The sequence below is a fragment of the Neltuma alba genome, unplaced genomic scaffold (assembly GCF_004799145.2).
Source record: "Neltuma alba isolate B1F8T4 unplaced genomic scaffold, ASM479914v2 tig00012964_pilon, whole genome shotgun sequence".
Lineage (NCBI taxonomy): Eukaryota > Viridiplantae > Streptophyta > Magnoliopsida > Fabales > Fabaceae > Neltuma > Neltuma alba.
In genome coordinates this window covers 164,308-192,058 of record NW_021637323.1, presented here as the reverse complement: position 1 = coordinate 192,058, position 27,751 = coordinate 164,308, and the positions used below count along the sequence as shown (strand labels likewise).

The following is a 27,751-nucleotide window of genomic DNA, read 5'->3' as shown; positions in this document are numbered from 1 at the left end:
TTTACCAAAATACGATAAACAGTAAAACTATATACTAATATGCTGCACTTTTAAAAATATTTATCAATATACTGCACTTAAAATTATTTTTGACAAGAACAACTTTTAAATTATACAGAAGTCGTTCTTGGGGTAACGATTTTTGAAATTGTTCATGCCAAGAACGATTTCACTTTCTCTCTCTGCCAACTTTGCACGACTTGTCTGATCTCCGCTACCTTTCCTGTTTGTTGCCCTCCACTTCCACAAAATGCCAACGTTTTGCCTCAATATGGAGAGATTAGACGAGTGAATTGAATGGATCAGAAGAAGTAAAGTTCGCAAGAGAAGGGGAAAAAAAAGCAACCTGGATTGTTTTTTTCCACCAGTGGATGTTTAACACCATTAGCAAATAAATAAAAAATTATTCAACACTTATTAATTTTATTTTATTCAACTCACTATATTTAATAAAATTAAGGATTGAATATAAACTATTACCTCTAGTCTTTAGTATAAAACACAGTTAACTAATTTAGAGAATTAAATAAGTTACTAAATTATTTTAAAGTATTTATATTTATCATTTTTATCCAAACTAATTTGTCCTACTTATAAATTGATATATAATTTAGTGATTCACATAAGTATTAGAGAGATCATGTAACATATATATTATAATGAGGTAATGTAGTAACTTTTTTAATCTCTCCAAATTAGCTAATTAATCAACTGGATTTTATATTAAGGACCAGAAAATAATATATTTTTATGGTACGTTTTAATTTATAAGAAAATTCTCATCATTCAATATTTGTTATCTAATTCATGAGAATTAAATACACTCAATTTTTAGGTTCTGTATGGTGTAAAAGAAACAAGTAGAAGAAATAAAATTTAAGAATTTTAATGAAATAAAATTAGTAAGTATTAAATAATTTTTATTTACTTCCTAATGATATTGAACACCCACCAGTGGAGAAAAAAATCCAGGCCAGCTATTCTCTCTCTCTCTCTCTCTCGTCCTTTGCTCATTAATATAAAATTCATAAATTAAAACGTAAACCATAAAAATATATTATTTTTTAGTCCTTAATATAAAATCTAGTTAATTAATTGGTTAATTTGGAGAGATTAAAAAAGTTACTAAATTACCTCATTATAATATATATGTTACATGATCTTTCTAATACTTATGTGAATCATTAAATTATATATCAATTTATAAATGGGACAAATTAGTTTGGATAAAAATGATAAATATAAATACTTTAAAATAATTTAGTAACTTATTTAATCGTTCTAAATTAGTTAACTGTATCTTATACTAAAGACTAGAGGTAGTAGTTTATATTCAATCCTTAATTTTTATTAAATATAGTGAGCTGAATAAAATAAAATTAGTAAGTGTTGAATAATTTTTTTATTTATTTGCTAATGGCGTTAAACATCCACTAGTGAAAAAAAACAATCCAGGTTGCTTTTTTTTTTTCCCTCTCTTGCGAACTTTGCTTCTTCTATCCATTCAATTCACTCGCCTAATCTCTCCATATTGAGGCAAAACGTTGGCATTTTGTGGCAGTAGAGGGCAGCGAACGGGAAAGGCAGCAGAGATCAGACAAGTCGTGTAAAATTGGTAGAGAATGATTTCAAAAATCGTTCAAGCCAAGAACGACTTCTGAAATCGTTCATGCCAAGAACGATTTTAAATACAGCATATTAGTAAATAATTTTAAAAGTGTAGCATATTAGTATATAGTTTTACTGTTTATCGTATTTTGGTTTAAAAACCATTAATATTATTAAAAGATGAAATGATTGCATAAAAAAATTCAAATTGGACTAAGAAACTAGAAGACAAAGACCAGACCAGTTGGGGCATGATGCACAGAACACAATACACAGAATTATAGTTAAAAAAAAAAAACCGAACTAGTAGACTCAACCTAAAAATTAATAAATCGGTCAGTGATTTGGTCTGATTTAAATATTGGATCGGTTGGAAGTTGAACCGGTAACAAATTGAGGCAAACCAAAGGAAATTGGTATGAATCAGTGATGAATTGGTTTGAATAACTATATTGCTATTGATCCTATGCTTGCTTATTCAATTTTTAATATTTTAGTCACTATACACTTGAATTAATTTTAATGATAATTTTAGTATCAAGGATTATTAATTTTAATTATTAAAAAATTATAAAGATCAAAATTTTCAATGTTGTACTTTGCTATTATTACAATCAAACCGTTGTTATATTTTTTTATATTTTGTTATTAGTGATTATTAATATTATTATATTTTGTTATTTTTAATTAAATGATATTATTTTAATATGATTGGTTTGATTTTGAGTTGATGCTATCTGACTCACTGATTTTTGAATTATTACCTTAGCTGGTTTAGTGTCCGGCTTTTTTTCTTTTTCCGTTGCACGGAACACACTAAACACAAAATACCAACATAGTGAAAAAAGTTTGTGCAATAGCATATTTCTTGGTTTTTTTTTTTTTGAGTAAAGGGCAAAATGATATTAAGGTAATAACAACAATTACAAAGTTTCCTTTGAAGTGCCGACATCAATTTAATAACCATTTTAATAAGAATAAAGTTAAAAAGTTTATTAATTTAATGTATTTTTACAAGTTACAATTATAATTAGTTATCGGAATGGTAAGCAGGCAAGCAATATTGAAAAAAAAAAATGCCAGGGTAGAGTGAAAAGTGGCATGCGGTGAAATGAACCCTAGTCTCTGGCCTTATCCTTTGGCGTCAGTGTGAAGTAGACAATACATTCAATTTAGCACCTTTTTTTTTTTTTTTTGGCTTGACATTCAATTTATTTCTCCACTAGACTCCATCAATCATGTCGTGATGAAGGCCGGACAATCATGAGTGCAGCTGATGGAAACAGGTGCATGCATGTGCCTGCGGGGCTGAAAGGGTTGGACAGCACTACCAGTAATAAAAGATGCACACCGATAGCAGAATTCTAAACGACTTGAGCGCGGCTTTGGATTCTCTTGGAGGAAAAAAAAGAAAAAGAAAAATGGTAAATAAAAACTTTAAAAATAAAAAAATTATAAATAAAAACTCATTACAATATTAGTATTAATTTTGATAACAATTTAATACTTTTTGTTGAATTGGTCTCTATACGCAATTTTTTAATCTTTAGGATTTTTGTGATTTTAAAAAAAAAAATCAATGCTTCAAATTTTATTAGAAAATCCCACTAAAAGGATCTAAAATAACGAAATCCTAAATCAGTAATTCCTACAAATTTCACAAATTATTCTTACATTTCTTTCTTCTTTATCTTCTTGAATGAAAATTAAATATGACTAAAAAAAAAAGGGAAAAATCCTAAAAAAAATTTTGAAATTTTGAAATCTTAAATTAGCGATGACTACAAAAATATGTTGTCATTTACTTTTCAAATATTATCAATTATTATTAAAATATAATAAACAAGACTAATTTGTAATTTTAAATTTTACAATTATTTTTTTAAGATTCTCTCGTTAAAAAATGATCATTAATAAATAATTTATATTTAAGATTAAAAAACTCATTTACATGTAGCTTATGATAAGCAGTGGTTAGGTAGAGATATAGACTAGGGGTATGTTTGGATCTCAGTTTATAACGCTAAAAGTGCATTGGAATGAATGAAACCACGGTTACAAACTGCAATGGCTAAAAAACATTGTTTGGGTAGTCTATCTTCTCCAACCAACTTCTGGGTTGGCCGTTTCCAACGCTGGGCTGTGGTGCTTTTGGGACGTTTGAAAATGAGATCTACCATTATTGGAGCATTAATTACTCATAAGAATATGACCTACCAATTTTAACTCTCCCTGCATTTCCCCTCTACCGAATTCATTCACAGGTCTGAAGGTTGATACTTACTGCCTCCTCTAGTTCTGTGTCAATGATGAATGTGCTCAGTAGGGATGAGAGTGAATGATTCGCGATCAATCTCGCTCAAGCTCTGCTCCCGCTGTCTCTCTCTCTCTCTCGATCCACTCTGTGTTGAAGACGATGAAGAAGGTCGAGAATGGTGATGAATGGTGATGGTGAAGGTGGAAGGGAATGATGGTCTCGGTCCTGTGCTATGCCACTCGCTGTTGAAGATGATGAAGGAGGGAAAAGGTGGTGATGGCTGCGGGGTTGTGGTATGCGTTGGTAGATAGTGAGTGATGGATGATTAAGGACGGTAAGGTTGGGTCTTGGCTGTGTGCGCTTTTTTTTTTTTTTTGCCTTGGAAGGCTATGTGTGTGAGGTCATATATATGGGAAGGGGTGTTGAAGAATAATTCTCATTCTTCCACCGTTCTGCTCCCTCTAGCTTCGTGAGAAATGATAATGATATCCCCTTGCCCTAAATGAAAACGCACAGTTTTATTCTCTGTTTTTTTTAAAAATAAATCTGAGGTCCTCCTTTATTTATTGTAATAGTTATCTACAATGTGTTTTTAAATTTTTCTTAGTGATAAATATTCTTATTTTATAATTTCACAAATGAACTATTTATAGTTTATCATAATAATTTTATGTATTTTTTAAAACTATTATCACATTAAAAACATAAAATTTCAAACATTATTATTCAATAAAATCCATGTCCTTTTTAGTCATTTTACAACTAAACTAACTTTTCTATTAATCATCCAAACAACTTTTAACTTTTCTAACTAACTTTTTAAAAGCACCTATCCAAACACACACTAACTGACTTTTACTCTAACTTCAGTTACAAAAGTCAGTTTGCCTAGAAGTCAGTTTTGCCAAACGTCAATCCAAACACACCCTAGATAGGCAACTTTCTGAAAATTTAACGTATTTTTTTATTACAAGTGACAATTATAATATGTGGTTGGAATGGCAAGTAGGCAAGCAATATTTTTTCCCCGGGGGGGAGCCAAGGTAGAGTGAAAAGTGGCATGGGGTGAAATGGACCCTAGTCTTTAGTCTTATCTTTTGAGTGTGTTTGGATGAAATCAAATCATGGTTTGGAGAATAGCTTCAGGAGAATAGATTCTGGGAAGAATAAATTTTGTGAAGAATAGATTTTATAAAAAAGTGATTATGAGAAGTGAGAGTGTTTGGATAGTTGTTATCAGAAGTACTTTTTATATATACAAATTACTAAAAAAAACATAAATTAATATGATAATTATATAAAAGATAAATTTTATGATATATTTTAACTTGAAGGAATAAAATTGTTAATAATATATTTTTTACCAACATAATTAATAATACATAAGATAATGTAATTAATAAATAATTAATATGTGTATATATGTTTATAAGATATAAGGTTAAATATGTTTATAAAAAAATAATTGAGAAATGTTAAAGTCATATTATTGTTGAGATCTATTCTGACAGGTACAATCATCTCTCCAATTTAAACCAGAAGCAGAATGAATTCACTTCTCCTAAAACCATGGTTTTGGCCCAAACCACGGTTTCAGATTATTGACCCAAAATTGATGGTATTTGGATGACATCTCACCAAAACCATGGTTTTACCTCCCAAACCATGGTTTTGAGGGTCACCCAAACAGGTCCTTCGGCGTCAATGTGAAGCAGATGGAATTGGCTAGACAGCAATGAGCATTGCAGATGGAAACAGGTGCAGGCATATGCTTGTGGGGCTGAAAGGGCTGGACAGCGCTACCAGTAATAAAGATGCATACCTATGGCAGAATTTCAAACCACTTGCCTGCTAACTCAGCCTTCGAATCCCTTGGGGGAAAAAAAACAAAAGAAAAAAAGAAAATTGGTGAACAAAAATCTTAAAAATAAAAAAATTACAAGTTAAAACTTAATAGTCAATTAACGATTAAATAGATAGAAATTAAATCTCAAATATATAAAAAAGATTTATATAGTATATATTTTAATTTTATGAGGGGTTTACATATATTTTCAAAATAAAGGGAAAGTTTTTGTAATTTAGAAAAAACACAGGAGTAGTCAATATATTTTATTTAAATGGAAACTGAGCAATTGACATGCGAGTTCGTAACTGCAGTACCGATCAAATAAAAAAACATAATTTATAAAAATAATAGGGAAAATTGCAAATAAAGACCCCCCAATATATAAAATAGCAAGCAGGGACCCTGAATTTGAGAAATTGCTCCAGAGGACCCGGTCCCAATTTGCAATTATGAAATGTGTGTTAAATGGCTGAAATGCCCCTCACTCATCATCACTGTTAATGAAGGCAGAGACCAGGATTTTAATGGGTGGCGGGAGAGCTGGTGGAGTAGGATGAGCCGAACGAGTATGTGTGATATTGGGATCTTCTAACATTGGCAATAATGCGAGTAACTTACTGAGTAAACCCTTCTTGTATTGTTCCCCGTAAGAGTTACACATCGTCACATTCTCCATCTTCATCTCTGCTGTGTGGGTGAGTAGGCTGGAGGAAGGGAGGGAATGGGAGGTGTAGTTGAAGATGAAAGATATCACAATGTAGGAGGTTGTGGTTAGTTGGAGGTGGGATATTTTTGTTTTCGTAGTCTGAACGGTCATCTGTCATTTGTAGTGCACGGTGCTAGTTGCGATGGGGAAGGGGTCAGAGTGTAGTGGTTTGGCAGAGTATAGGTTGGATAATGGCTGTTAGTTTGACCGTGAACGTTGAGGTGTTGCCGCGGAATGAAGGAATGACGATACCATGATTTTCGGTGTTGAAGTCGTCAAGCCCTAAAGTGAAGTTGTGAAGCCCTAAAGTGAAGTTGCGAAGCCCTAAAGTGATGTTGGGAAGACAGGAGGTCACTGGTTTTTAATTTGGTATGTAAATGGTTGAGTCGATGGAATAAATGAGTAAATATTTATTAGTAAAGCTAACATACTGACTAAACGTAAATTTTTGCTGCAGATTAGTATGAAAAATGGATTTCAATAACCGAAGAAGCTGTGGGAAGGAGTTGTTCTGTTACGTGCACATTGGTGGACATTTTGAAGCAAATGGTGAAGGGATAGTTAAATATATTGGAGGGAGTGTAAGGGTAACCAGTATAAAAGAATGGATAACAGTAGACGAGTTGTGTGGAATAATTTCATAGTGGATAGGCAATGATGGTGGTGGATATGAGATTAAGTATAAAGTTAAATTTGATGAGAGTACATTGATTGATCTTTGTGATGATGGTGATATCAGCAACTTGTTTAGATATAATGACAGCAGTGGTCATGTGTATGTAGGAGGGAAAGGGAATGATAGGGAACCTAGAGCAATGAATGATCCAGACGTGTAAGTGGTTATGTTTTCCAATTGAATCTTGTTATTTACTAATATATTGTTGGTAATTCGTATAGAAATATTGTAACGAAGCTAATGGTGTTGCAGTCCTAAATTGTAATTAGTAAATGCAAGCATGTTATTGAACATAGTAGACATGTCATTTCCATTTGTAAACTTGTGTTAGAAATGCAGACTTGTTATTAGACATAAGCAGAGATTTCCATATGTAGACTTGTAATTCAACGTATTGAAGTTATAATTATCATATACGGACTTGTTATTTAGATCTGTAGATGTTATTTTACTAACCAGTAGTTTCTATATGGAAACTTGTTATATGAGTAACTCAAGTTGTAATTACCACATACGGACTTGTTAATTGAGCAAGGAATTGTTTGTAGATGTAGACTTGTTATTTTAGTTAGTAAAGTTGTAATAACCATATGCGGACTTGTTATTTAGATATGTAGACATGTTATTTTATTCAAACCTGTCGTTTGAATATAGCTGTCCTAACTTGGTATTATGGTGGCAGGAGTGAGAATTTATTTGGACTTTCACAATACATGAATACATTTGAAATGACCATTGGTGATGAACATGAGCCAGTGAATGTTGAGAATGGAGTTGAATACCTAACTTTTGAAGGAGGTGGATCAAGTCAGAGAAGCAAGTGTAGTGGTTCAGAGAGTCAGGGAAGACTGACGGGCGAGATGAATTGTACGAAATGGGCAGGAGTGTTTGTAGGAGTGGGCCAATATGTTTCACATGCTGTTGCTTTTAGGGAAGCTGTGTACAGGTTCAGTATTGCAGAGAAGTTTGCAGCGAGATATATCAGGAATAGTAAGGAGAAGATGAATGTGAGGTGTAAAGTAAAAGGGTGTCCTTGGAAGATATGTGCAAATGCTGTTGGAAAGAACAGTTATCTATTACGTGTGACTACATTTTGCAATAAGCACATTCATTCAGCCCAAGACAATTTGATTGTGACTTATGGTGGGAGTGCTGCGTTGACATCATCAGTAATAGTTGAAGAGATAAGGGACCATGCTGAAAAACGACCCACTGAGATAAGAAAGATGTTGGAGAGGGAGTATGGTGTGAGGCTTACATATTGTCAGGCATATAGAGCAAAGGAAAAGGCAATAGAAGAAATACATGGGAAACCGGAACAGTCCTATATGTTAATACCATGGTTATGTGAAAGGTTGAAGGAAACTGATGACAAAACGGTTGCTGAATGGGCCTCCATTGGTAATAGATTTGAGCGTGTGTTCATTGCATACGGTGCATGTGTTGAGGGTTTTTTGAACGGTGCAAGGCCTATATTATATGTTGATGGTACTCATTTAAGTGGTCCATATAAGGGGACGTTACTGTCAGCTTCGGCATATGATGCGGATAATGAGATGTTGCCGTTTGCAATAGCAGTGGTGAAGGGAGAGAATCTTGATGACTGGACGTGGTTTTTTCACAAGATTAAACAAATAGTTGGTTCAATGCAACTGACTATTGTGTCAGATAGACATAATTCTATAATTGGTGCTGTGCAAGTAATATTTGGGGGTGAAAGGCATGCATACTGTTATAGGCATGTGAAGGAGAACTTTAGCTCTGAATATATGAAATTAAACAGAGGTCGGAGAAGGACAAGTGAAAATTCAAAGGAAGATGCATTAAAGGTACTGGATAAAGTGGCTTATGCAAGACTTGCGGATGAGTTTGATCATGCGCTGGATGATCTCAGAACCATGTCTCATGAGTTATATGAGTGGGTTATCAATCAAGGTGATGTGGATAGGTGGGCATTGAGCAAGTTCCCATATAGAAGGTGGGACAACATAACAACTAATTTAGCTGAATCTTTTAATGCTTGGATGGTAAGGGAGAGGAAGCATAACGTGGCCCAAATGATCCATGAGCACCGGGAGAAAGTAGCAAGAAAGATGCATGCATCATATGCAGCAATGACTAAGTGGAGTAATTGCGTTGGGCCAAAAATAGAGGCAAAAGTATTGGAGCATGTGTATTTCGGTAGGTACATGCACTGTGAGAATTATGGAGGGGGAAGAATATGCGTGCACACATCACGTGGAGACCAAAGAGTGGACCTTGGCCTACACAAATGTAGCTGTGGAACTTGGCAAATGTTAGGGATTCCATACTCACATGCTTGTGCAGCCATTAAGACCATAGGGGGAAACGTTTATGATTATGTTGAAGAGTGTTACAAACGTTCATCCCAAGAAAAAATCTATGCCCGGAGCATGGTTCCAGTGGTGACAATTGATATGCCTCACCTGAATGACTATACGTTTGAGAATCTTACTGCTCAACCCTTGCTTTTACCCCCAATCACTGCTAGGCCTTCTGGAAGACCAAGAAGAAATGGAAAGGAATCACAATTCCACAACAAAAAAATATATCATTGCACTAGATGTCTTCATCCTGGACATACAAAGAGGACATGCAAAAATCCTAACACTAGTTGACTTCCACTTACAAATGGGACAACTAATTTTTTTGGCACATATAGGGTTCATCCTTCTTAATTTTTTTAGGAGCAGGATGTTAGTAGATGTGCACATATATTTTTTGTTACTTCTATGTTTGGGACAAAGGGACATTAAGTGGAAGATGTAAGTTAATGTGCACTTGTCATTGAATGTTGTAAAGAACTTGTTGCTGTGAAAGAAATCAGAACTTGTCACTTCTTGTTATTTTGCATAGTTAAGTTGTCATTTGCTTTTGTGCACTTGTAATTTCATGTTCATCAGAAGTGGTTGCGGTCAGAAATGTGCAAAGTGTAATTCCGTGTTTATCAGAAGTGGTTGCTGTCAGAAAACGAAATGTGTCAAAACCTTATAGGAACTTGTCATGTGGCATAGTAAAGTTGTCATTTGGCAATATGAAGTTGTCATTCCGTGTTTATCAGAAGTGATTGCTGTCAGAAAACGAAATGTGTCAAAACCTTATAGGAACTTGTCGTGTGGCATAGTAAAGTTGTCATTTGGCAATATGAAGTTGTCATTCCTGTTTATCAGAAGTGGTTGCTGTCAGAAAATGAAATGTGTCAAAACCTTATAGGAACTTGTCATGTGGCATAGTAAAGTTGTCATTTGACAATATGAAGTTGTCATTCCGTGTTTATCAGAAGTGGTTGCTGTCAGAAAACGAAATGTGTCAAAACCTTATAGGAACTTGTCATGTGGCATAGTAAAGTTGTCATTTGGCAATATGAAGTTGTCATTCCGTGTTTATCAAAAGTGGTTGTTGTCAGAAAACGGAATGTATCAAAACCTTATAGGAACTTGTCATGTGGCATAGTAAAGTTGTCATTTGGCAATATGAAGTTGTCATTCCATGTTTATCAGAAGTGGTTGCTGTCAGAAAATGAAATGTGTCAAAACCTTATAGGAACTTGTCATGTGGCATAGTAAAGTTGTCATTTGGCAATGTCAACTTGTCATTCTGCGTTGATTAGAAGTGGTTGCTCTTGGAAATGTGCAATGTAATCACTGTCTTCAAAAGTATGAAAATGTATTAAAACCTTCTGGGAAATTGTCATTTTCCATAATAAACTTGTCATTTCCCTTTCTGAAGTTGTAACTTTGTGTTCACCAGTAGTGAAAATCCAGTCATTTTATGAAAACATTATTCGAACTTGTAATTTTCGATAGTGAACTTGTCACTTTCGTTTGTGAACTTGTCATTCTATGATTATCGTAAGTGGGAATCCACTAATTTCAACAAAGAATCTCGGTTTCATGAAAACTTTATCGGAACTTGTAAATTTCCCAAGTCAACTTGTCAATTTCCTTAGTGAACTTGTCATTCCGTGACTATCATAAGTGGGAATCCACTAATTTCAACAGACAATCTCGGTTTCATGAAAACTTTATCAGAACTTGTAAATTTTCCAAGTCAACTTGTCAATTTCCTTAGTGAACTTGTCATTCCGTGATTATCATAAGTGGGAATCCACTCATCTCAACAGACAATCTCGGTTTCACGAAAACCTTATGGGAACTTGTAAGTTTCACTAGTCAACTTGTCAATTTCCTTAGTGAACCTGTCATTCCATGATTGTCGTAAGTGGAATTCCACTAATTGGAACAAAAATTTTCCCTTGCATGAAAACATCTTGGGAACTAGTGATTTGGCATTGTCAACTTGTCATTTTCCTTTGTCAACCTCTCATTCCGTGAATCAATGTGCAAATTTAGCCACCTTTAATACAGAATCACAAATTTGTATGAAAACCTTTTCACAAGTTGTCATTGGCCATAATGAACTTGTCGTTACCCGTACTAAACTTGTCATTGGCCATTTGGCCTGACTAAAGGGAAATTTGTCATTCCAAATATAAGTGCTGTTATACCATCAATCCAAGCATATCATAACCATTACAATAATTGGTATACAATTTCAACAAATGAATCAATTGACAAAGTTAGTAAAAGTCACAGCCTAATTTAAATGCTCTCTATAAAGACGTTCTCCTGTTCTTGGTCATTTGGCCCTTCTCTGGTTGTAAGATAAGATCATACACCTTCTGACGGCATTCATTGTCATCATGGTTCACCAGCCACCACATCAGCTCGCGCCGAAAAGAGGACACATCAGCCTGCACAACAAGTTTACCACCAAACAAGTCACACGTGGTCACTCTTGATTGCACAATAAATAAGGTAATGTCAATACCTTGGTATATTCAAGGGAAACATCAGGCTCCCATTTCTTGAGCCATATGAGCACATGCACACCACAGTCCCTCCTGCCCACAACACCACCCTAACAGTTTCAGCTCCTCAAACCAACACAGCCAAATAACATATCACATGAGTAGGGTGTAGACACTCACAAATTTTTCTGCTATGGTACATCAGGCCAGACAATTTCCAAGTTATCACTAAAATCTGGTCTGACCATATGAAGTATGTCTTCAAACCGATCCCTCTGCACATATGCCATATTCATCAAAAGGATAATAATATAAAACTGTCATTTCCCTATCTAACATGCACAGGTCAGTAACATCTTACACATCCGGTGATGGCCATTTCTTGGGAGTCATATGTGGCTGCCTTCTTCTGCTTGGAGGTGGTCTTCTTACGCTGTAAACTTGCTCGCATGGAATCAAGGACATTAAACTTTTGGGTCTTTGGTTCGAATGCAAAACAGAACTAATGCTCCCCAACTAGAGTAGGACCCAGAATCAAGTCACAGTCACCTATGTTGTAGCCAACATAATGCGGAAGTATTTGTCGTGCATGCTGGTTAGGATCCCAACGAGCTGGATCATGGGTCATCATGGCCTGTGAAATGCAGAAAACCAAGTTCTTATTCACTGTAACACATTTTATTCTGTCATTTTCATTTCCAATCTTGTAAATCAACAAAGCCTATTAGTAATACAGAAACCTCACCATGAAGTCTGCATCAAATATATGCCTCCTAACTCGGCCTTCAACTGCCTGCTGCTCTTGCACCAAAGCCTTACAGACCAACGACATCACTCGGTTACTCACCCTGTTATTTCCACCAAGCGAATGCAACAACCGTCGGGGGATGTCTTCATCAAACATTCTGATCAAAGGACTGAAACATATTCAAGTGAGTTACTAGATGTGTTATGTTAACATGTAGTCAACAAATAAGATCACATAAGCAAAGATTTTCACTTACATCTCACCCTCATCACCTTTGACAGCTCGGCTGACTAAGTTGAAAAAAATATCCTTGGGCTCTATAGGCCTCTTCACTCTTGATTGTGCCTTCAACTCCAACCAAGGAGACTTGATCTTGCTGAACCGAACCCTAGTAGATCTCCTTAGTTGTTGTGCCTCCACAGATACAGGTTCTGGATCAGGCCCAACATATTCAACAATGGCCAAGGGGGATACCTCCATCGGTGAGTGACCTTCTGCCTCATCACCTTCAATGGTGGGTGACACTTCCCTAGGGGGACTGGCTGCAGGTATGTCACCCTCTGCATCACCCTTGTATTCCCTCTCCCCTTCGCTCCTGTCATCACCATCCCCTTGACCCTCTTCCTCCATCTCTTCATTGTCGCTGTCATTCTCTGTGTCGCCCTTCCCATGACTGTCTCCATCTTCACTGCTTACTTCATCTTTCTCCTTCCACATATATACAACATTAACGTTATGCACATCGGTAATCAAATGCAAACACAATGACAAATAAAATAGTAATACCAGAAGTAAGTATATGCAGCCACCAACAGTGCTGCTCCCCTGCCCTTCATTGCCCCGCCTGTACCCTTTGACATAGTCTCCCATTTCTTTCCAGAGGTCCTTTATAATATAGGTAGCCCAATCATACTTTCCAAAGTCATCCATTGTGCAGCGCATGACTCTAACCAACTTCTCACTCACTTCTGAGCTTGAATTCGGACATAGAAAAGTACCCAGGGTGTATAGCACAAATAAAAACTCGAATCTGTGATCCTCCTCCCCTGAAACAATGTCTTTTAGTATTTTGCTGAATGACACTTTCCGATATTCATTTCTCAACTCCTGATACGTAGCATCACTCTCATCAACTTTAGTTTTCACCTCCTCCCCACCGTGACGGATTCCTAGTAGTTGCTCAACATCTTCTGCTCCTATTTCCTCTGATTTGCCCCTGATTGTAAATTGATGCGTTGGCGGGTCATATGATCTCAGCATGGTCACGATGAGATCACGGGGTAGTCTCTTTAATTCAACCTTCAACAGCCTCCCGAAGCCCATCCTCTCAACACCCTCCCTTAAGTCTTCATTATTGTTCACAAAGTGCAGTAATTTTCTTAATCCCTTCAGGGACACCCGAGTTAGAAATGATGGGACATGTTTCTTTTTCTCCTCTTCTCCCTTTTGTGGCCTTCTTTTCTTCACCTCCTCGGTGTACCTCATCTTCTCTTCAGCGGCCAGAGCTTTCCATGCATTTGACGCAGCATCTCTTTTTTGTTTGGCTATCATGTCAGGGTCAGCTATTGTGGCCATAAACTCACTTCTGAATAACAACCAACCGTTGTGTGCCTTTTTTGATCCAGAGGCTCCTTCTGATGCCATCTTCCTCTTCCTGCAAAATATTCAACATACAATCCTTCACAACCACATTTACTAACTAACTATCACCTCTGTTAACAACCTATTCTGTAACCAACAGCCTTCTTACATCACCACCATTGACTTCTTATTTCGAAACATGAACTTGTAATTTCATATAAGCAAGTTGTTAATTTCTCAAAGTAAACTTGTTATTCTCAACTACTTCTCATGCTTGTTATTTCTCATCATTAACTTGTCATTTACAATTATCAACTAGTTATTTTACATTATAAAGTTCTCCATTTGTCATAATCGCCTTTCTTATTCCCAACTTCTTATTGTCATTTTTAAACTTGTCATTTCCTATTGTTAACTTGTTAGGAACCCATGGCAACCTTCTTATTCCCAACTGCTCAATAACTTGTTATTCATTATATTCAACTTGTTATTTTCTATTACCAACTTGTCAATTACACATTCTTATTTTGCATTATCAACTTGTCAATCCCCCTACTTCAATTTTGTCATTTTAAACAACACTATCACTTTAACATCTCTTTAGATCAATTAATAGTTAACCAATTCAATTTGCACTTTACCCATTCAAGTGTCGTCATTTCCCAAACTAATCTTGTCATCCTCCTAACTAATCTTCTAATTCCCTTCCCATCGAAACCCATTCGCCCATCTTCTTCCACAGATAACCATTTTTCGCCAATCAGTCACAGCATATTCAACAGAAAAAACATATATATACGTTCCTGCCCTAAACGCATTCCCTTCCCTCTCGTTAATGTATCACACAGGCAGCAACAAACACAAACAAACCAAAGCTTGAAACTTACCACCAGATTTTGTCGCCAAATGCCGCTGTTAACTTTGATAACCACACACGACTGTCACGATGCCTCTACCTCCTCCCTTGCCTTTGATAATGCCGATAGATCACTATTGCAGCACGACTCCGTTCTCCTCTCCCACAGCAAATACACTCTTCTCTCACACAATACTCCTCTCGCCGCAAAATGGAAACAAACTCTTGCGCACAAATAAACACAGCAGACCGCAAAGAATGGCCGGGGGGATATACAAAGGAAGTTATCGCGCGTTTTGGGGGGAAGGAGAGCGCGGACAGGTTTTTTTTTTTTTTTTTTTCAAATGAGTGAGGGGCATTTCAGCCATTTAACACACATTTCATAATTGCAAATTGGGACCGGATCCTCTGCAGCAATTTCTCAAATTCAGGGTCCCTGATTGCCATTTTATATATTGGGGGGTCTTTATTTGCAATTTCCCCAAAATAATATTATAATAATAATTTTATAAAATGTTAAATTTACGCCATCTATTTTTTGATCTAAATGTAAAAATGAGATTTTGAGCGAAAAATGAAAAAGAAAAAAGGGAGGATCTGTTTTCACTGACTCGACAATACTTCTACCCTAGTCACTTGTAACACATTAAGTGCTCTATTTCTTTTTATTTAGAAATCAATTTTATGTTTCTCTCTTCAATGAAAATTAGAAAAATAAAATTAAGAAACAATGATTAAATGCGCGAGTGAGTTATATTATTATTTAGCATAAAAGCTACCTTTACAAGTAATTAATTTACTTTTCAAATGTTATTAATTATTATTAAAATATAATAAACAAGACTGATTTGTAATTTTAAATTTTAAAAAATATTTTTAAAAAAATTCGTTTGTTAAAAATGATCATTAATAAATAATTTATATTTAAGATAAAATTCGTTTGTTAAAATTCATTTGTTTTAACTCTTTTAGTTTTGTCAAATTAATTAAGGAGATCTTATATTAAGAATCCAAGATAATATTAAGGATCAAAATTTCAGTATTGTTGAGTTAGTGGAAGCATATTCTCCTCTCTCTTTTTTCCTCCTTTTCTTCTCAAAATTTCATTTCTACCTTTAAGTCAAAAATAGATATCTCAGGTTCAATATTTTATACAACTGTTCTTATAATATTTTTATAAATTAAAATTTTCTATTTATTCTGTACCGCAGTTATAAATTGTGCATGTGAAATTTTAACAGTTTAATTTTAAATATTTGTGTTTAGAATAATAATTTTATAAAATAAAATTTGACCAATCGATTTTTTTTGTTATGAGATTATGAAGAGAAAAAAAAAAGGGGAGGGAATACAAAGCCGGGTTTTCACTTCTATAGTTTAAAGTTCTGCCATATGCATCTTTATTACCGTCCACCCCCTTCACCACCGCAAGCACATGCATGCACCTGTTTTCTGCGCTCGGTATATGCCTTTGCACAAAGCATCGGAGTCTGTGTGGATGAACAATGCGATTCTTAATCAGTAGTGACTACTAACATATTTTCTTAATTTCAAAATATAAGACGTTTTCTAGTCAATTTACACAAATTAAAAAAATGTTAGTTAAATCATTAAATATATGTTAAATTAATAAAATTTACTTATTTTTATCTTTACTAAAGAATGTGACATTGATTGAAAACTTCTCTCCTCTTTCTTGCCTATGTTTAAGATTATCTCTCCTCCCTGTAACCTGGGATAATAACTTGGATCATTGAGTCTATCATATCAGAGATTGTTGATAAGTTAATTAAAGAACATTAATCTAATTAGCCAAAGAATTAGGATTTCATTTTGTTAAAAAAGTTAAACCATACTTCCATCTGAAGCATGGATCCCTTGTGATCAATCCTTTTTTATTGCTGATTCAAAAACATTCAAGATTGAATGGACTACTCGAAGGAAGATTGGTATTCAATTTTTTTCAGGATGTGTTCTATAGATGAAAGTTCTTAGTAGTGATCTCCCTAAGAAAAATATCCTTATTGGATTTGATGCTTATTATCATATTAGGAATCTTCAAGTACTGCTTAAAGGAATTAGATCATTTTTTCATTTTATTATTATTTAATTCTTATTAAAAATAGGAAAAAAATAAAAGATAGAGATGCGAGAATTGTTTGTAAATGCAAAGAAAAAGATAGAAAACTTTGGCGAATTATATATGAAAGAAATATACCGAAAAAGAATATAGCTAAAAAGAGAAAATAAATAATTAAAATATTTATCAAGCCATCTCTCTCCCTCTCATAAATAAGTCAGCCTCCTTTTCTTATTAATGCAACATACAGTTATTGGCCAAAAAAAATTCAAAATAATTAATTAAAAACGAAATTAAAAATATAAATACATTAAATATTAAAATAAATTCAAATTAAAATTTATAAAATGAAGCACCTCTTTTCTAAACTTAAATTTTATAATAAGATTGGAGTGTGTAATTCAAGATTCTCTTAAAACAGGACCGTGTTGCGTGACTTTTCTTCGGCGGAAACAGTTTTTGCAACAGTTACCCTTGGTATGAATTGCTTGTAACGGTAGTTTTTATGCTAAGTAATAATGTAACTCACGGGTGCATTTAATCATTGTTTTCTAAGTCTATTTTTATTTAATTTTCATTAAAGAAAGAAACATAAAAAATGATTTCCAAATAAAAAGAAATAGAGAAAATTTTAATAAAACTAATTTTAAAAAAATTTATCCATTTAATTTAATGCATTACTTAATATGTTACAAGTGACTGGAGTAGAAGTATTGTTCAGTTAAGGAAAGCAGATCCTCCCTTTTTTATTTTTCATTTTTCACTCAAAATCTCATTTTTACATTTAGATAAAAAAAAATATATGGCTCAAATTTAGCATTTTATAAAATTATTATTATATTATTTTTATAAATTAAAATTTTTTGATTTGATCAGTACCGCAGTTACGAACTTACATGTCAAATTTTAACAGTTTAATTTTAAATAAAATATATTGATCACCTCTTTATTTTATCTAAATTACATAAATCTTTTCTCTATTTTAAAAATGTATATAAATTTCTCTTAAAATTAAAATATATTTTAAACAAACCTTCTTTATATATTTGAGATTTCATTTCTATCTATCCAACCGTTAGTTAATCATCAAGTTTGAGTTATAAACTTCTATTTTAACCAAAATATCCCTAACATAAACATTATTTAAACATTTATATATGTCAAAAAATAATTTTGATAAAACAAAAAAAAATATTTATAACCTATGTATTTTCAAACTTCTTAATATATTATAGAATTTACAAATTTTGATTATATAATAGAATTACGTAATTTTTATTCTTCATAACATATTGAAACTTATTTATTTAGATTTCTTTTAAATCGCTAGAAACTATTTTAAAAGCATTCAATTTTGAACAAAAATTTTTTTTGCAAACATTTATAACTTATTTGACCAGTTATATATTTATTTAAAGAATTAATAAAATTTTCATATAAATTTTTTAATGATTATATTAGCTAAATTACTTAATTTTCTATCCCAATATGACAAAACGTTAAATAAATAACTATTTATAAAAATAAAAAATAAAATTAAGCTAAAGGAAAATTCTTAAATTTTTCAAAATAGTTTTAGTCAAAATTTAGAGATTTAGTATTATGAAAGGTAAATCAGTAAATAAAAAATAATTCAACCTAAATTTTAATTAAAAATATTTTTTAGAATATTCTTACTAGAGTTAGTGGTTTGGACTTAAGTATATGTTTTCAAAATAGAAGGGAGGTATGTATAATTAGGACAAAATGTAAGTGATGTTAGAGTATTTTACTTTTTAATTTTATATATTCATGTTTAAAATAAAAATTATAAAACATAAAATTAGGAAAATCTCACAAAAAAATCTGAAAATTATTAAATCTTAAATTATGATTGTCAGACTTTAACAAGTTTTGTCTATATTCAACTTATAAATGACAACGCATAATTGTAGGAATTACTGATTTAGGATTTTGTTATTTTGAATTCTTTAGTGGGATTTTCTAATAAAATTTAAACCATTGATTTTTTTTAAAAAAATATAAAAAAGACGCTAAAAATTAAAAATTTACACATGGAAACCGATTCAAAAAAATTATTAAATTATTTTCAAAATCAATACTAATATTATAACAAGTTCTTATTTATAATTTTTTTATTTTTAAGATCTTTGTTGTTTGTTTTTTTCCCCTCGTGAGAATCCAAAGCCGAGTTAGCACGCAAGTAGTTTGAACTTCTGCTATAGGTGTAATTTGCTATAAATAAATTATGAATTCCTCAAACTAAACTTGTTATTTTTAACTACTTCGCATGCTTGTTATTTCTAATTATTGACTTGTCATTTACAATTATCAACTTGTTATTTCAGATTATAAAGTTCTCTAATTATTGTGGTCGGTTTTGTTATTCTCAACTTGTTATTGTCAATTTTAAACTTGTCACTTCTTATTGTTAACTTGTTAGGACCCCATGACAACCTTCTTATTCACAACTACTTAATAACTTGTTATTCACTATATTAAATTTATTATTTCCTATTACCAACTTCTCAATTTCATAATTTTTATTTTATAGTATCAACTTGTCAATCCTCTTACCAAGCTTCTTACTCTTAACTTCACAATTGTAATTTCAGCATACTTTATATTTTTCTCAGTGACCTTGTTAAATACCTGCTTTCATGTTGTCATTTTAAACCAGACAAACAGTTTAACACCTTTTCAATTCAATTTACACTTAACCAATTCAATTTGCATTTTATCCATTCCTTTGTCGTTATTTTCCAAACTAATTCTATCATCCTCCTAACTGATCTTGTCATTCCCTTCCCACCCAAACCCATTCGTATATGTTCTTCCACAGATAAGCATTTTTTACCAATCAATCACAACTTATTTGACAGAAATATATATTTATATACTTTCGTGCCCTAAACGCATTCCCTCTCCTTAGTGTATCACACATGCAGCAACCAACACAACCAAACCAAAGCATCAAACTTACTACCATATTTTGTCGCTAAATGCCACTGCTAACTTTGATAACCACACATGACGGCCACCGAATGTGCGACGATGCCTCTACCTCCTCCTTTGCCTTTGATAATGTCGACAAATCATTACTTGATTGCTACTCCGTTCGCTTCTCCTACAACAAATACACTCTTCTCTCACATAATACTCCTCTCACCAATATTGTTACTACAAAATAGAAGCAACTTCCTACGCAAAAATGAACAGAGTGTAGAGAATGGAGAGAGTGGAGGGAAGTTATTGCAACTGGGGTAGAGAGAGCGCGCGGATAGGTTTTTTTCTTTTCAAAAAACTGAGAGGCATTTCAGACATTTCATCAAGATCACATATTTACAATATGAAATGGGGTCTTCTAGGCCATTTTCTAAATTAAGAAACCTAAATAGTAATTTCACATATTAGAGGGTTTATATTTGTTATTTTTCCTAAGTTTTTAAAGTTTTTATTCACCATTTTTCTTTTTCTTTTTTTCCCCAAGAGAATCCAAGGCTGACTTAGTACGCAAGTGGTTTGAAATTCTGTTACAGGTATGCATCTTTATTACTGGTAGTGCTGTCCAACCCTTTCAGGCCAACAAGCACATGCATGCACCTCTTTCCATCATCTACCACCCTCATTATTGTCCAGCCAATTCATTAAAATTTGACGAAATTATTGAGGGAGACTGGTAGACTACCAAATTGAACGTCATGCCGGAAAAAAAAAACAAGAGTATTAAATTTTTTTTGGGTGCAAAAAAAAAAAAATTTAGATGAGTTGGGTATCAAAAGCTTATCAGAACCAAAGTATGCTTTCAGACTCAAAGAACACTTACAGAGATGCTTACAGATCACCTATTAATAAGGTCCTCATATTGGTAGCAGGATTCAAACCCACGACATTATGAATTATAAATTGACTCCTTATCAACTAGATCAACTTAAAAAAAAAATTCTAAATTGAATGTCTTGTCTCCTTCACATTGACGCCAAAGGATAAGACTAAAGATTAGGGTGTGTTTGGATGGAAACTAAACTATGGTTTCAAAAGTGTTTTTACAGTTTACAAAATAAATATATGAAAAAATTTACTTCGTTTCGCAGAAAAGTACTTTTCAAAAGTGATTTTGAGAGTTGTCAAACACTTCTTAGGGTCCATTTCACCCCATGCCACTTTTCACTCTCCTTCACATTACTTGCCTTCCCGGTAACTTATTATAATTGTTACTTGTAATTAAAAAATACATTAAACTTTCAGAAAGTTGCCTATCTAGTCTATATCACTGCTTATTATAAGTTACATATAAATAAGTTTTTTAATATAAATAAGTTTTTTTATCTTAAATACAAATTATTTATTAATGATCATTTTTTAACGAGAGAATCTTAAAAAAAATATTTTTAAAATTTAAAATTACAAATTAGTCTTGTCTATTGTATTTTAATAATAATTGATGACATTTGAAAAGTAAATAACAACATATTTTTGTAGTATATCACTAATTTAAGATTTCAAAATTTAAAATTTTTTTTATTATTTTCTCTGTTTTTTTTAGTCATATTTAATTTTCATTGAAAAAGATAAAGAAGAAAGAAATGTAAGAATAATTTGTGAAATTTGTAGGAATTACTGATTTAGGATTTAGTACTTTAGATTCTTTTAGCGGGATTTTCTAATAAAATTTGAACCATTGATTTTTTAAAAAAATCACAAAAAATCCTAAAAATTAAAGAATTGGGTACAGAGACCAATTCAAAAAAAATTATTAAATTATTATCAAAATTAATACGAGTTTTTATTTATAATTTTTTTATTTTTAAAATTTTTATTTACCATTTTTTTTTCTTTTTTCCACAAGAATCCAAGGCTGAGTTAGCACGCAAGTAGTTTGAAATTCTGCCATCGGTATGCATCTTTATTACTGGGAGTGCCGTCCAGCCCTTTCAGCCCCACAAGCACATGCATGCACCTGTGTCCATCTGCTGCACTCATTATTGTCCAGCCTTTATCACGAAATGATTGATGGAGGCGAGTAATAAATTGAATGTCAGGACCAAAAAAAGGTGCTAAATTTTTTTTTTTGGTACAAAGGAAACAGAACAAAAAGAGGCTCAAGGAGGATTAAATCCCAAAGCTTCCTTGTCCACCATGCTCCTAAGATCCATCGGGCAATTATCAAAGTAGGAAGAAGTTGATATCCCCTTTTTTGCTAGAGCATCAGCTACACTATTAGTACCTCTCGTACTAAAATGAATATTGACTTCCCAATCAAACTTCAGAAGCTCTTGTATTTGCATTACTAATAGGCTGCAACACTGACTGGTCTTCGGGTGAGCAAAATGGTCTACCACATTTTTTGCATCCGATTCCAGAACGACCTTCTTAAAACCAAAATCCCATGCTAATTTGAGGCCTTTGAAGATAGCCCAACATTCCGCTTCTATAACACTGCAAGATCCAATCTGATAGGAGAATCCTACTATCCACTTCTCCTCGTGATCTCTTATAATACCTCCACATCTTGCTTGTTTAGAGGTTTTCGTGACTGCCCCATCTACATTCACTTTGACCCAACCTTCCTTTGGTGGATGCCAAACCCTGTCCTCATTCGTTTCCTGAGGCACATTGTTAAAATTCACTGGTTCTGCACTACAGACAAACTTCCTCCTATAGTAACTAATAGTTAACGCAGGATCAGGTGGTTTGACAAAATTTTTATCAAAAACTGCTTCATTTCTCCAGAGCCAAAGCTTCCAAATAGCAACTCCCCATATTAGCTTCCAATCTTCATTTTCATTGACACTAAGGGGGTGTTTGGCAATATGAAAACCATGGTTTCAGAAGCACTTTTCCGCAAAACGAGACAAACTCCTCCACATATTTACCTCGTAAACCGTAAAAACACTTCTGAAATCATGGTTTGGTTTCTATCCAAATACCCCTTAAGATTTTCCTGCAGATTAAGCGCCACCCAATCTTTAAGAGATGCTGTAAAAAATCTGCTCTTGTGCTTCTGATCCACAAATGAGTTCCACCCAGTCTTCCCATATTCACAATCTCTGAGCACATGTAAAATACTCTCTTCTTCATTCAGACAATGTGAGCACAATGGGGAACACTGAGACCATTTACTACGCCATAGGTTTGTAGGTAACCTACCATGAAAGACTCTCCATAAAAAGACACGGATCCTTTCTGCTCCACTCCACTTCCAAATACATTTATAGACGGGGCTATATAGAGGTTGAGGGTTTGCCTCAATCAAATAATAAGCACTTTTCATGCTAAAAAGGCCATTGATGGAACCTTTCCAGACCAGTAAATCTTCTCCTGCCGATTCAAAAGGAGGATGGATGCTTTTAAACCTCGAAAGCACTTGAGGTTGAACTACTCCAGTTAACCCTAAAGGTGCTAAATTGAATGTATTGTCTACTTCACATTGACGCCAAAGGATAAGACCACAGACTAGGGTCCATTTCACCCCACGCCACTTTTCACTCTACCCTGGCATTTTTTTTCTAATGTTGCTTGCTACATAGCATTCCGTTACTCATTATAATTGTCACTTGTAATAAATATTCACATATAAAAATACATTAAATTAAATTTTTTAATTTTATTCTTATTAAAGTGGTTATTAAATTGATGCCGGCACTTCAAAGGCCTGGTCATGCTATACATATATACATATGTACTATTGAAACTATGTAATTGTTGTTATTATCTTAATATCATTTTGTCTTTTACTCAAAAGAAAAAAAAAAGCTATTGCACAAAACATTGGAGTTGATGTTTTCTTATTATTAAATTATCTTAAAGAGTCACAAGTGAAGGTCATTTAGGATGAACACTGTGATTGATAGAATTTGTTCTACTGATCCTTTTACAGTAATGACAACTGACATACTTTTTCCATTTCAATATATAAGATATTAGTAACCAATTTATAAAAATCAAGAAATATTAATTAAGTCATTAAATCTATTTTAAATTGATAAAATTTACTCATCTTATTTTTACTAAAGAATGTGATAGTAATTGAAAAATTCTCTCGTCCCCCTCTCATGCATTTAAAATTCTGTCTTCTCCTTACAATAAGAGATAAAAGTGAAAGACTATAATTAATTATTTTGTCAACCTCTTATATCTTGGATCAAAAAATTTTCAATTTGATGAAGTTTGTGGATTAAACAAGTGGAAGGAAATGGACTATAAAAATGTGGAGAGGTTATCTAAGTTCTTTTTTTTTTTTTTTTGAGATGCAAAAACAAGCCTCGGTTTGGGGGGGAAAAAGAAACTCCTTATTAAAACTAGTCAAGATATCTAACTTGCTCTCTAACTACTTCTCTTTGCACGCGGCCTTCTTCCTTACTGTCTGTATTAATCCTCTATCTGAGACTATTGGTTCTCTTATTCTAATTTTTGAGGTGTAATTGCTGAAACTCTCCATATTATGATGTAAGCATTGTAGTTTCTTGTTATTTCTCTGACTATTACACAAATTGTATTCAGTTAGAGGTGTGTTTATTACAATTACTCTCCTCATCATTCACACCCCATTTGAGTTTCCCATCGATCATCAATGGAAGCCCTTGCTGAGAATGTCATTAGGCTACTAGGCTCAGCTGCTAAAGAGCTTGACCTTCTTTGCAACTTCCAAGATGATTTGGAGACTATGAAGAGGAAAGTCACTGCAATTAAAGCCGTGCTTCGTGACGCTGAGAGAAAGGCCACGAAAACGGAAGCGATCAATGATTGGCTACAAAAGCTGAGAGGTATGTTGCTTGATGCCGAAGACTTGTTGGATGCCTACTATGCTGAGGAGTTAGCAAGGGAAGTGATGACCAAAGATAAAATGGCGAAGGAGGTACGCATATTCTTCTCCAAATCAAACCGACTTGTTTGTGCTCATAAGATGGGTTGTAAGATTGGGGCAATTAGGAAGAAACTAGACGAGATTTATGATGAGAAGAATCCACTTCAATTGCATGAGAGCTCTTCGAGCACTTCGAATGAGTCTTGTGAATGGAGACGAACCGGCCCAGATGTGAGCGAACAAGATGTTGTCGGGAGAGATGAGGAAAGAATGCATCTTGTTAGTACCCTTTTAAGCTCTGATATTAAAAATGATGTCTCAGTGATTCCCATAGTTGGGATCGGAGGATTGGGAAAGACGACACTTGCTCAACAAGTGTATAATGATGTGGCTGATAAAAATCATTTTGAGCCTATGATGTGGGTTTGCGTGTCTGATGAATCCCATCAACTTTCCAATAACTCGTTAGCTCAAAAGATCATTAAGAAGGAAACATCTGATGGTGCCCTCGAGCTATTAAGACATAAAATTAAGGACAAACGTTTTCTGCTCATGTTAGATGATGTTTGGAATATTAAGAATCGTGGGGAATGGCTTAAATTAGAAAACTTGTTCAAAGATGGAAGAAAAGGAAGTATGATCATTGTCACTACATGGAGTACGGAAGTGGCGGATAAAATGGGCACAAATCCACCTCTTTCCTTAAAAGGATTTGGATAAAGATAACTCTTGGGAGCTATTTTGCAGAGTGGCCTTTCGGGACGGGCAAGAACCTGCTGATCACAAATTGGTATGGATTGGAAGGGATATTGTGAGAAAATGTCATGGAGTTCCGCTTGCAATAAGAACCATTGGTAGCTTATTGTTTAACAAAGAAGTGAGTGAGTGGTCATCTTTCAGGGACAGTGAACTTGCAAATATAGATTATGAGAATGATAATATTTTTTCTATCCTTAAACTTAGTTATGATCATCTTCCCTTCTATTTGAAAAATTGTTTTGCATTTTGCTCTTTGTTTCCAAAAGATTACAAGATTGAGAGAGAAACACTAATTCAGCTATGGATAGCTGAGGGGTTCATTCAACTCTTGGATAAAAATAGACTCTTGGAAGATGTTGGTGATGAGTATTTCAGGCAGTTGTTGTCGAGGTGCTTGTTTCAAGATGTGAAGGAAAATGATTCTGGTGACATATGGTCGTGCAAGATGCATGACCTCATACATGATCTAGCACAATCAGTCACTAAAAATGAGTGTTACATTGTCACAAGTGAAAAAATAGAAGAAGAGAAATTTGGTGATGGGATTCGTCATATGTCAAGTCATTTTCATGGTGCCTGCAAGTTTTCACTTGGTAATGCCAACACCAAAAGAATGAGAACAATTTTGTTCATACAAGGACATTTGGATTTTATCTTGAGTCAGTCTTCAGCAAGAGTTTTTAATCTAATTTGCAGGCCTACAACATCACTTCCAACGCACTTATGTGTATTGGTTCTTGTAGATCAAGAGTTGAAAATTTTAGAGAGTATCGGAGACTTGAAGCATTTAAGATATCTTGATTTAAGTAGGAATCGTAAACTTAAGAAGCTCCCACGAGGAATCACCAAGTTGTATAACTTGTTGACCCTAAAACTTAATAGTTGTTTATCTTTGGCATCACTTCCAAAATCCATTGGAAATCTCAGATCATTACAATCTCTTTACCTCTCTGGCTGCACATCTTTGGAATCACTTCCAGAGTCCATCAGAAATCTCACATCATTGCAATCTCTTAACATCTCTGGCTGCAATTCTTTGGCATCACTTCCAGAGTCCATCAGAAATCTCACATCATTGCAGTTTCTTGACCTGTCTGGCTGCACTTCTTTGGCATCACTTCCAGAGTCCATCAGAAATATCACATCATTGCAGTCTCTTGACCTCTCTGGTTGCACTTCTTTGGCATCACTTCCGGAGTCCATCAGAAATCTCACATCATTGCAGTCTCTTAACCTCTCTGGTTGCACTTCTTTGGCATCACTTCCGGAGTCCATCGGAAATCTCACATCATTGCAGTCTCTTGACCTCTTTGGCTGCACTTCTTTGGTATCACTTTCGGAGTCCATCAAAAATCTCACATCATTGCAGTCTCTTCACCTCTCTAGCTGCACTTCTTTGGCATCACTTCCGGAGTCCATCGGAAATCTCACATCATTGCAGTCTCTTGACCTCTCTCGCTGCACTTCTTTGGCATTACTTTTGGAGTCTACTGGAAATCTCACATCATTATAGTCTTTTTACCTCTTTGACTGCACTTCTTTGGCATCACTTCATGAGTCTATCGGAAATCTCACATCATTGCCATCTCTTGACCTCTCTAGCTGCACTTCTTTGGCATCACTTCCCGAGCCCATAAGAAATCTCACATCATTACGGTCTCTTGACCTCTCTTGCAGCACTTCTTTGGCATTACTTCCCGAGCCCATCGAAAATCTCACATCATTGCAGTCTCTTCAGCTCCCTGGCTGCACTTCTTTGGCATCACTTCTGGAGCCCATCGGAAATCTCACATCATTGCAGTCTCTTCACCTCTCTTGCTGCACTTTTTTAGCATCACTTTCGAAGCCCATCGAAAATCTCACATCATTGCAGTCTCTTCACCTCTCTGGTTGCACTTCTTTGGCATCACTTCCCGAGCCCATCGGAAATCTCACATCATTGCAGTCTCTTCACCTCTCTTGCTGCACTTCTTTGGCATCACTTCCCGAGCAC

The 27,751-nt window shown here is 34.1% G+C and overlaps 1 pseudogene; it reads left to right on the top strand.

The window, feature by feature from the left end:
- Positions 1-8,491: 8,491 nt before the first annotated feature.
- On the top strand, positions 8,492-26,559 carry LOC114733085 (putative disease resistance protein RGA1; annotated as a pseudogene).
- The last annotated feature ends 1,192 nt before the right edge of the window (positions 26,560-27,751 follow it).